Source organism: Dysidea avara, chromosome 5, assembly GCF_963678975.1.
Source record: "Dysidea avara chromosome 5, odDysAvar1.4, whole genome shotgun sequence".
In the NCBI taxonomy this organism is placed as follows: Eukaryota; Metazoa; Porifera; class Demospongiae; order Dictyoceratida; family Dysideidae; genus Dysidea; species Dysidea avara.
This window is the reverse complement of record NC_089276.1, coordinates 937,116-946,623: the sequence shown is the minus strand read 5'-3', so window position 1 is coordinate 946,623 and position 9,508 is coordinate 937,116. Positions and strand designations below refer to the sequence as shown.

Below are 9,508 nucleotides of genomic sequence, written 5' to 3'. Positions count from 1 at the left end.
TGATAAGGTATTCAGGTGGACATAACTTGCCAAACTGTCACATAACACTATGGTTACATGTTCCTGCAGTGGTTGGTTGCATGATTGACTAATTCATATGATTGATCATGCTTGGCTACACTCATATCCTCTTGCCATACAGAAAAGATAAAAAACATAACACACATGTGTATATTATTTAATGCAGCATGCACAAAGTTACATTAAACTATAGCTATATAAGACATCCTACGTATATACATGTAGCCAGTTGCATGTTCACTTAGCATTGCATGGTTGCCATTTATAGCTATACGTAGCTCTGTTTTAGATTGCTTTTATCTCATCATGCTTATATCGTGTCACAAGTCTGGTACAATAGGTCTGTATTAGTATAGCAACGTAGCACCCAAAATTGGCAATATTGTGCACTTTTTCATAAAACCATGAAACTTTCCACATAAATAGTACTCCTCATGACATGTAATTTTAGATATAGTGCCATCACTGAGTTGACTGTTGGTGACTTTTACGGCCATTTTTGTGCAGAAATTTGATCATTTTTGTCTTTAACTCCCTGAGGCAGTAATTAACTTGTTAAAAACACGGTACCAAACAAAAGATCTTGCTGATAGAAACAATGTGGGTTTTATTTGAAGTCAATAGATGATTTCATTATTAAGTTATGAGTATTTTTAATAGCTGCAAAATTTGATTAATTTATGCCGGCATAATTATCTGCCAACAGGTAATTCACACCTGGAGGGTAGGTAAATTTATCAAATTTTGCAACTAGTAAAAAATTATATAACTTTGTAATAAAATCACCCATTGACTTCAAATAAAAACCAAGTTGTTTCTATCAACAAAATCTTTTGTTTGGTACCATGTTTTAACAAGTTAATTACTGCCTCAGGGAGTTAAAGACAAAAATGATCAATTTTCTGTACAAAAATGGCAGTAAAGGTCACCAAAGGTCAAATCAGCGATGGCACTATATCTAAAAATACATTTATTGAGGACTACTATTTATGTGGCAAGTTTCATGGCTCTATGAAAAAGTGCACAATTTTTTGGTTGTGCCGCTATACTATATACCAGAGTAACATTCATTACACAAATGTTCACCTATAGCTACAAATATTAGATTGCAGATGCACAAATTCATACATATAGCTAGCAAAACATTCATGCACATTGTGTGATGAAAATGATAACATCATATTTAAGTGTCCCATGTACTAGTTGGAGCTCTGCTACTACATACTCTCACAGTACTGTAACATGTAATAATTTACATCAAATCATATGCAGTATAATATTTTCTTACCATAAGTATATGTTAAACAGCTCCTGAAGTTGTTCATATCTATTTCTAAATGGAACTCTTGTCACGTGTCCTGCATGATGTAAAACATGAATGAAGAGTATGACACACAAATTATATACAACCACAAAAACACCACAAACGTGCACATCTGATGAGACTACTACATGGGTACAATTGATTGGAATGTGTACTTTGCATGGTACTAAATTACTGCCAATTATTCAGACAGATAATTATTAGTGTGCATAATTTGTAGGTGTCTGGAGTATCAGTTACATGATGTTAGCATGTATAATAGTAAGTAAGCCATACTATATTCCTTGTCTGTAATATGTATGTTGAGCACGCAGGCAGTCTAGTAGGTTATTGGAATGCAAGGCCATTTGCTAGAATGTATCTCTAAGCCTGCCAAATGTTTTATGCATGGACAACCATATTTTTAAGACAGGTATGCCTTCAAGCACTGTATAGCATGCAGGTAGGAACAACATTAATAGGAAGTTAGACCGGTGATAGTAATTTAAGTATTTATCTGTATACAATAACCATGCATGCATGACTGTTATTGGGACATTAAGAATGCAAACCTTGCAAGCCATTATTGTGTATTGGTTGTTCTTTTTTATACAAAATCATTGTTTCAAAAGTGTTGATATAGTGGGTGTCTTAAGCTAAAATAGTTTGTAGAAATAATATTAACCTTTTATGTTAAATATCAACTTTTCTATAGCATTTTGGAACATTGCTGTCATTGTAATAAATATTATATAACGCAGAAAATCCCAGGACTGATTGTATGTTTCACTATACACAACCATAGACTCTAACTACTGAATATATACATAGAAGGTTACCATGAGCCTCTGAAACAAGTAGCCTGCATGGAGTTCGAATCATGTGTAGGAGGTATGTTTTCCTTTCTTTGTCCCGTTTTCTGTTTCACTTGATTGTAGCTACTGTAGATTAAGTAATGTTTAAGTCTCTCAGTTCCTGTTTGTTAGGTTAGGTAATCCAAAGGCTGCAACACATGTTGCTGTCAGACCTTCAGTGCTGGTCACTATAAAGCTGTAATAACGATAACAAACCTGCAATACTTGGCTACACTGTGTTATAATTATATATCTGCAAGTGTATAGCTACAGGAGGCATTACTTGTTTTTGTTATACAGAGTGGTAGCATTACAAATGAAGAAAAGCATGAGAAGTGCCTCTACAATCAATTCATTCACTACGGAAAATATGAATGATCCTCATTTTTAAACATGATATAGTCAGCACAGGGAAGCCATTACATGTTACCACGAATCAATATCTCGTGCTGTGTCTGCAAAAAGAAATGGGACACAAAGGTAAGTCCAAGGTGCATGCATTGTACTGACGTACTGCAATTTTCTAAAAGGCACCTGTCAGTCTGAAACAACATGAAACAACTTGAAACAGGCTGTAGGACCTGGTGTCCTTCAGTACTTGTGCTGTAAAGCCTTAAATTTTTTTAAAAATATATAAACATCTATTATATAAGAGTGAAAAATAAAACATGTATAGCCTTAGTATTTATTTAGTTACAGCAAATTTTGATCACATTCAAATTCTCCATAATTATTCCATGTCCCTTTGATGTGTGTGCACATCCACATATCATGGAAATTCAAATGCAATCAAAATCCATGTACTGTGTGGTAGTCTGAAGGAATCAGTTAGTAGTCAGTCAGTCAGTCAGTCAGAGAAAATTCCACTGAGTAAACATATTAAAATTTTGTAGCAACCCGTTGCCATTGGAAGCATGTCTGGTAGCACTAAAGGCTAGAATAGCTCTTGAGATTACACCTATAAGATGCCATGAAGGAATTATGAGGCTGGTTTCTGGTCAAATGTCTTTGTGAGCAGTGCAAACCTCCATGGTCACTAATATACAGTGCTACTGTGCTGTATGATCATAATGAGGTCATTATATGTTTGTACAGAGTGTTTGTGTTAGAGCATAGGCAGTCGGGGTAATTATTCATTGGTGTGTGAAGAATGAAAGACTGAGGTAACTTACAAAACATGATAATTCCCACAATATGTAATTAGTGACAGCTGTCAACAACATTATCCATTTCAATAGTTCATGGTGTTATAAATAAAAAGAACAACTTTTGTCACTGCTGACCCTTTACTTCCCATAGTAAGCTAAGGTGTTTTGTTGCTGTAATGCACAATATTGTGATGTCTTAAGTACGACCACTAAAGCCTCTCTTAGAGTAAAACATGCATGTCTCAAATAAAACAAGTAGCTATATATGCAAGAGCCTTGTTTTCAAGTGTGTGGTGGGAAATCTGCAAATACAGGCACTTATTACATGAGAACAACCTCCCTCATACAACAAGTTAGAATTAAGTCTACTATACAGCTGCAGGTGAGCTTTTGATCTGTTACAATAGGTGGAATAGTGTAGCTATACAGTTTAGCATATATCACTAGTTTATATTATAATCAAACACCAATATAATAATTGTGAAATTTTTGATGTTATGTGCTGTGTAGTATGCTAACAACATGCAGTGTAAGGTGACAAAGTGTGTAAGAGGTTGGAAGTGTTTTGCAATTTCCTGTATTTTTACCTTCCTGTAACAGAAAGCCACTTCTTAATCCAACACCACAATATATTATATGCAATTGTTTTACATGGTAATATTGAAATTGCCGGGTTAGAACTTTTGTATATTTCCCTTAATCACAAATACATTGTATAGTTTAATTAGTTTTATTTCCCTTCCTATACTAAATATGTACACTTTCTCACAATATCCTGAACATTTGAGATGTATGTATATCTTTAAGTATGTGGTATGCATGCTTGACCCAGTGCACTCACAGGATGTCTATAACAATGCTGATCTTAATTGACCTTGAGTCACCTGAGCTTGATTTGTCATTGTATGTTGTGTACAAGACAATCATCCATATAGGCCATTGTCCTTACTTCTCCATGTTGTATGACCCAACTTTTGTAACCTTCTACAACCCCTTAGACAGCACAAAGTTAATTATCTATGTTCTACCAATCCTTCAAAATTTACCAGAAGTGACAAGACTTCTCTTTAAATTTCTTTTATGTGTTGCACCATAACAAAAGGATGTTTGTATATGCTAAAATACATATACAACAGCAGCACAGTACAGTCCACACTTTTTACCATCACCATGCATGCACTGTTTACTGTTTACACAATCCCCTAATAGGGTTTCTGACTAAGGTGCCTCTTTCATTTGATTATCACATAGACTGACCTTTAAGATTAGACACAAAAAAGGTTATTGGATTGTTTGTAGCATTTTATATCAGTATAATTTAATATGTGTCCAAAAATGGTCATGTGACTAAAAATCAGACTAGGGTTTTCACTGCAAAATAGGAAGATACCTCTTTTCATTGTTTCTGGTGATTTTCACACAGATTGACCTTTAAAATAACAAGTGCTACATATGTCATTATTACATTATCTATTGCTTTAAATGTCTGTGTAGTTTTATCACAAATAAATATCCCAAAAGTGGTCACATGACCAAAAATCCCGCAGCAGCTATATCGGATGTGCTCATGCATACTATCTAGTAATACAAGATGTAGAAGCCTTCATTAAGGTAATTTTGCCTTAGATCACCCGAAAATACAATTTTTGAATAGGCTGTCAAATCTAACTATTATGGGACTTTTGGTCATTAGAACACTTTTTGATGTTTACGTGTGTTAAAATTATGTTGATATCGAATGCTACAAACAATTCAATAATAAATTACACTTGTTTGTTTATCTTAAAGGTCAGTCTGTGTGAAAATTGTCAGAAAGAACAGAAATAAGCACCTTCCAATTTTGAGTGGAAGCCTTACCTTTAAGGAAACTAGAAACACATAAATAGATAAAAACGCAGGGAAAACTGCTTTCCAAATAAGGAATCTCTATCTATTCAACTTTAATTCAATGCTGATATCTCAATAATTGAACAGGTATGTTTCCAGTGTGATTAATAGCCTTGTCATGCATTGGCTATTGTTCTAGGTGTTACAGGGAATATATTTGTGGGTGCCAAACACATTAATCTTGTCACTCTATTGAACTCTATGTGGCTCACATAAGGTTGACAATGTCAATTTCACTTCATAAGCTGCTGTGTAGATTCTCTTTGTTGCCCACGGTTCATTACATCTGTTATTTACATATAAACTGCTAATTCTATTATACCATAGGAGCTAGGATCTGACAAGTGGGCCATTGCCCCCCATTCCCTGGCCTTTCTTTTGGACTTACAGGACTAGTTACGTACATTCACATAATCACATTGAATATTCACAGGTAAAGAAAGCCAATGAACAAATGGAAGACAACAGTTATAAATGCGGCACTTTACAATTATAAACTGTACGTTGTGAAGAAAGTAAGGCAAATAAGTTTGCATCAAACTTTGTTGCTTAGCCACTCTACTGTTAGAGAGTGTACTCTCTTTATTTATTCATGCAGCTATACCAAATAAAGTTATAATATACAAATCAACATAACAGAGTTTGCATTCTGGAAAACACTGTTTTATCCCACAACTTCTTTCCTATCACCTGAAATGCAAGTTAAGAGTCACGATCTTAACACTAAAGCTCTGCGTATAATCCCAGGCTCATGCAGTAGTGACTTGATCCTCTGATAATATGCAGCATATAGCTAGACATACACCAAATGACTGAACCATAATACCTGGTCTGTGACTTCCTGACCTACAACCCAAACTTAAACATATTGACTTCTCAACGGTTAAAGGTTTTATTAAAATTGTTATATCCTGCAGTGAAAGTCAAAACCTTATCATGAGGGGCAGATCCAAGGTGTCCACAAGAAGCAAGTGCACTCCTCTCCTAACCTTACAATACAGAACTAATCACAATACTATGGAGAATATACTATCTATGTCAGTGGTGTATCAAAAAGGGGGCACAGGACCGTCTCCCTTCTCCATCCTTGAATCAAAGAAATTTATTTATTTATTTAAAGCTTTATGGTGTAATCACACCAAGGGTCTGAAGGTAACAGGTACCAACAGCCACTATCTACATTACACTCTATACACTACTTATTTACATGCATATACGTACAGTTGAGATTACTTACTACTTAGTTACGTACATTATAAATGTTTCAAGTTGAGGTGGTAGGTACTGGTGTTGCTGGGGTCATCACATAGGAAGAGCCACTAGATCTGTTGATTCTGCCAAATAGCTTACTATTGATGTAAATGTTGTTTCCTTTCAGTTTGACACATTTCTTGTTGGTTCCTTTCTGAGCTAATTCCCATCTAGTTTGTAAATACACTGGTTCAATTTCTTTTTCCTCTCTGGACAGGTAGGGTTTGATTATGATGTCTTTAGGTGCCAAGGATCTGTTAGACAAAATTGATGTTACATCAAAGGTATGTAGGAATTTAACTAGTAATGGTCTAGGCTTAGGATTGGTGGCATTAAACTTTCCCAGACGGTGGAGATCTTGGATGTATGATCTAGACAGAGTAGAATCGACATTAGAAAGAACAGTTAACACAGCATCTAGGTCATGCTTCTGTCTGGTGACCCTGGGAGTATTGGGCTGAGATTCATTGATTCCATAAATAACAATACTTAAAATTTTATTAGGCATTTCCTGTGAATACTTGGAAAGACATTGATAATTAGTTTCCTTAGATCTTGGAGTTTCAGGAATTGAGCTGGTCTTAACAGCATTAGCTTCTAAACTAGAAATTCTTGAATTGAAAGATTCCACAAGGCTTGGAGTTTCAGAAATTATGCTGGTCTTAGCTTCTAGGCTAGAGATTCGTGCAGTTAAAGGTTCAACAAGGCTTGGAGTTTCAGGAATTGTGCTGGTCTTAATGGTTAGATTCTAAAATAGAAATTCTTTCGGTTAAAGATTCCACAAGTGCTTTCAGAGTGTTTATTTCAATTGTTCGTTGTGCAAGCAAGCAGTGGCAACAACGGAAGGGTTCCTCTGACTTAGAGCTGATGAAGTCAAACAGTGTAGATGTCAGACCACTGCACTTACGATGAATCCAAGCATTACATTGGCCCTCGCAGAATACAGCTTCTTCTCCTTCGCTGGTGGCTAAATATTCTTTAATTGGGTCCTCTCAAACCTGACAAATATCTTCAGTAACAAGTTCTTCATTCTTATCTTTCTGTTTCTTGTTGGAGCTAGGTGGAGTAAAGTTAAAGGGTCTTTTCCTCTCCCGTAAGCCTTTCTGGTTTCTTGGAGAAGCAGCTTTCTTTGTAGACGTTGTATCCATGGCTTGAACAGAAGAAAGTTCTAAATGACGCCTGCAAGGCTAGCTGAATCAAACAAAAGTACAATGTATTGCAGAAATAGGACTTGCCTCGTTCAAGTACTATCAGAATTACAATGTTCTGAAGTGCCCTTGCCTGGAATCACGAAGTTAACACGAGTGACATACTAAGGACAATCACTCCCACAATCGAAAAGTTAAATATTTCATAAAAGATTGAGATACACAAATGGAACAGTCAAATATAGACATCCCATGCAACACAGATATTCCTCCAACTGTGTGTGTCCCATTTATAAAAAAAATCCCTAGTAGACTAAGTGTATGATTGACCATGCATAGCACAGTGCTTCAAATGCAAGCTTTTTCATAAACTACTCCTATAGAACGGATGTCACTGGTGCCATTTAATGAATCCTATCGGTATACATATATATAAAGTATCAGTATTAAAATTAATGTCATACATAACTTCTGGGGTCTGTACCCCCACCCTACCCCAACCCATACTTATAAACACCTATAATATCCTAGTACACCTCTTCTTTGCAAAAAAAGGAAAGTTGGCACATATATATAATACACATTCTAACTCTATGCAGGCTATGCAGCTAGTGAAACACCAAAAGTTTGAATGTCAGGTAGTGTAGCTAACTGATCAATTTAGTAAATAAGTCACACTAGATGGATATTTCCACACAGCCAAGAAATACTCTTTAGTACACTGGAAAGTAGGACCCTTAGGTGATTATATCAGTTGTTTGCATTACCAGCTCGTGTTGTGCTCATCAGGAGCGCATAATATAAGCACCAAGAATCTACCATGACTGCATGAGCTCCCATACTGCCATCATCCTCAAAAATATTAAAACAAAAGGTTGTGAGGAACTATATTATAATGTACGAGTATTGTAAAGTCAAAGATGAATATTATTTGCACAATTTGCAGTTAGTTCTTCAATGCTGTGGAGGTGATACTACAGCATTGCATGGACAGATAGCACTAATGGCAGCTAGTGAATAATGAATCTTTTCTCACAGTACTCTCTTTATCATAATTAGTCTACTTAACCAGATCTGTTTAGGTGGGAGAGTAGTTATTGTACTGGCCACCAGTGAGTCTCATTACAGCAACAATAATGGTTATTTTGTACCATGTAGATAGTAGCATGACATTCCAGAACTCAGCTGGTATACTGGGGGAACAGTGTTGATAAAGGAAACTGGGGTAGATGTTTATATCAAATTAAATAACTTCCCCAAGGGTTGGTAACAGAAACAAGCACTTTAACGATACTTGTTTATATGCAGTGGCGTAGCCAGACTTTTCGCCATGCCTGGGCAATGGGTGGGCAAGCCATTTCCCATGCTACACACGTACACATGCCCATCTTCATATGGACATAAATATAACATTTTTAAAATGCATTATGTATCATCCTACACTACTGTATGCAAGATGACGAATATCAACCTAATAGAAGCGAACGCCTAGCTAGCTATTGGCCTTCTAACATATTACATACATCTAGCTGCATGTGTCTTAATACCAGACTACAAAGATTCTTGAATTAAAGCACGAGGCGCTCTATCACGTGATGACTATGCTCTGCCACTATAGTTAGCCTAGAAAAGTGGAAACAAAAAGAAAAGAATTACTGACTGAACAAGTACTCCATACCGTTTGAACTGAGCAGTGTCCACACGGATAGATGGGTGCTAATTTCACAAATACCTCTAGACTGCTTTGCCTCCCGAGTTTTGACCACACCAATAGCTACCGTGATCACTTAATCCAAACGTAAACCGTCCAGACCACTATAGTGAAACCAATTCTTTGTCTTTCACTCCTTGCCACAATGCTGCGTGGTTTTTTGTAATCACGTCATCTTACTTCTA

At 36.0% G+C, this 9,508-nt stretch overlaps 1 long non-coding RNA gene across 1 annotated transcript; it reads right to left on the bottom strand.

Moving 5' to 3' along the window:
- Positions 1–2,296, bottom strand: LOC136256271 (uncharacterized). Its single transcript, XR_010701411.1, has 3 exons — positions 2,164–2,296; positions 1,310–1,379; positions 1–130 (listed from the first exon to the last, which is right to left on the bottom strand). It is a non-coding gene; the product is annotated as an uncharacterized lncRNA (long non-coding RNA).
- Positions 2,297–9,508: the final 7,212 nt, after the last annotated feature.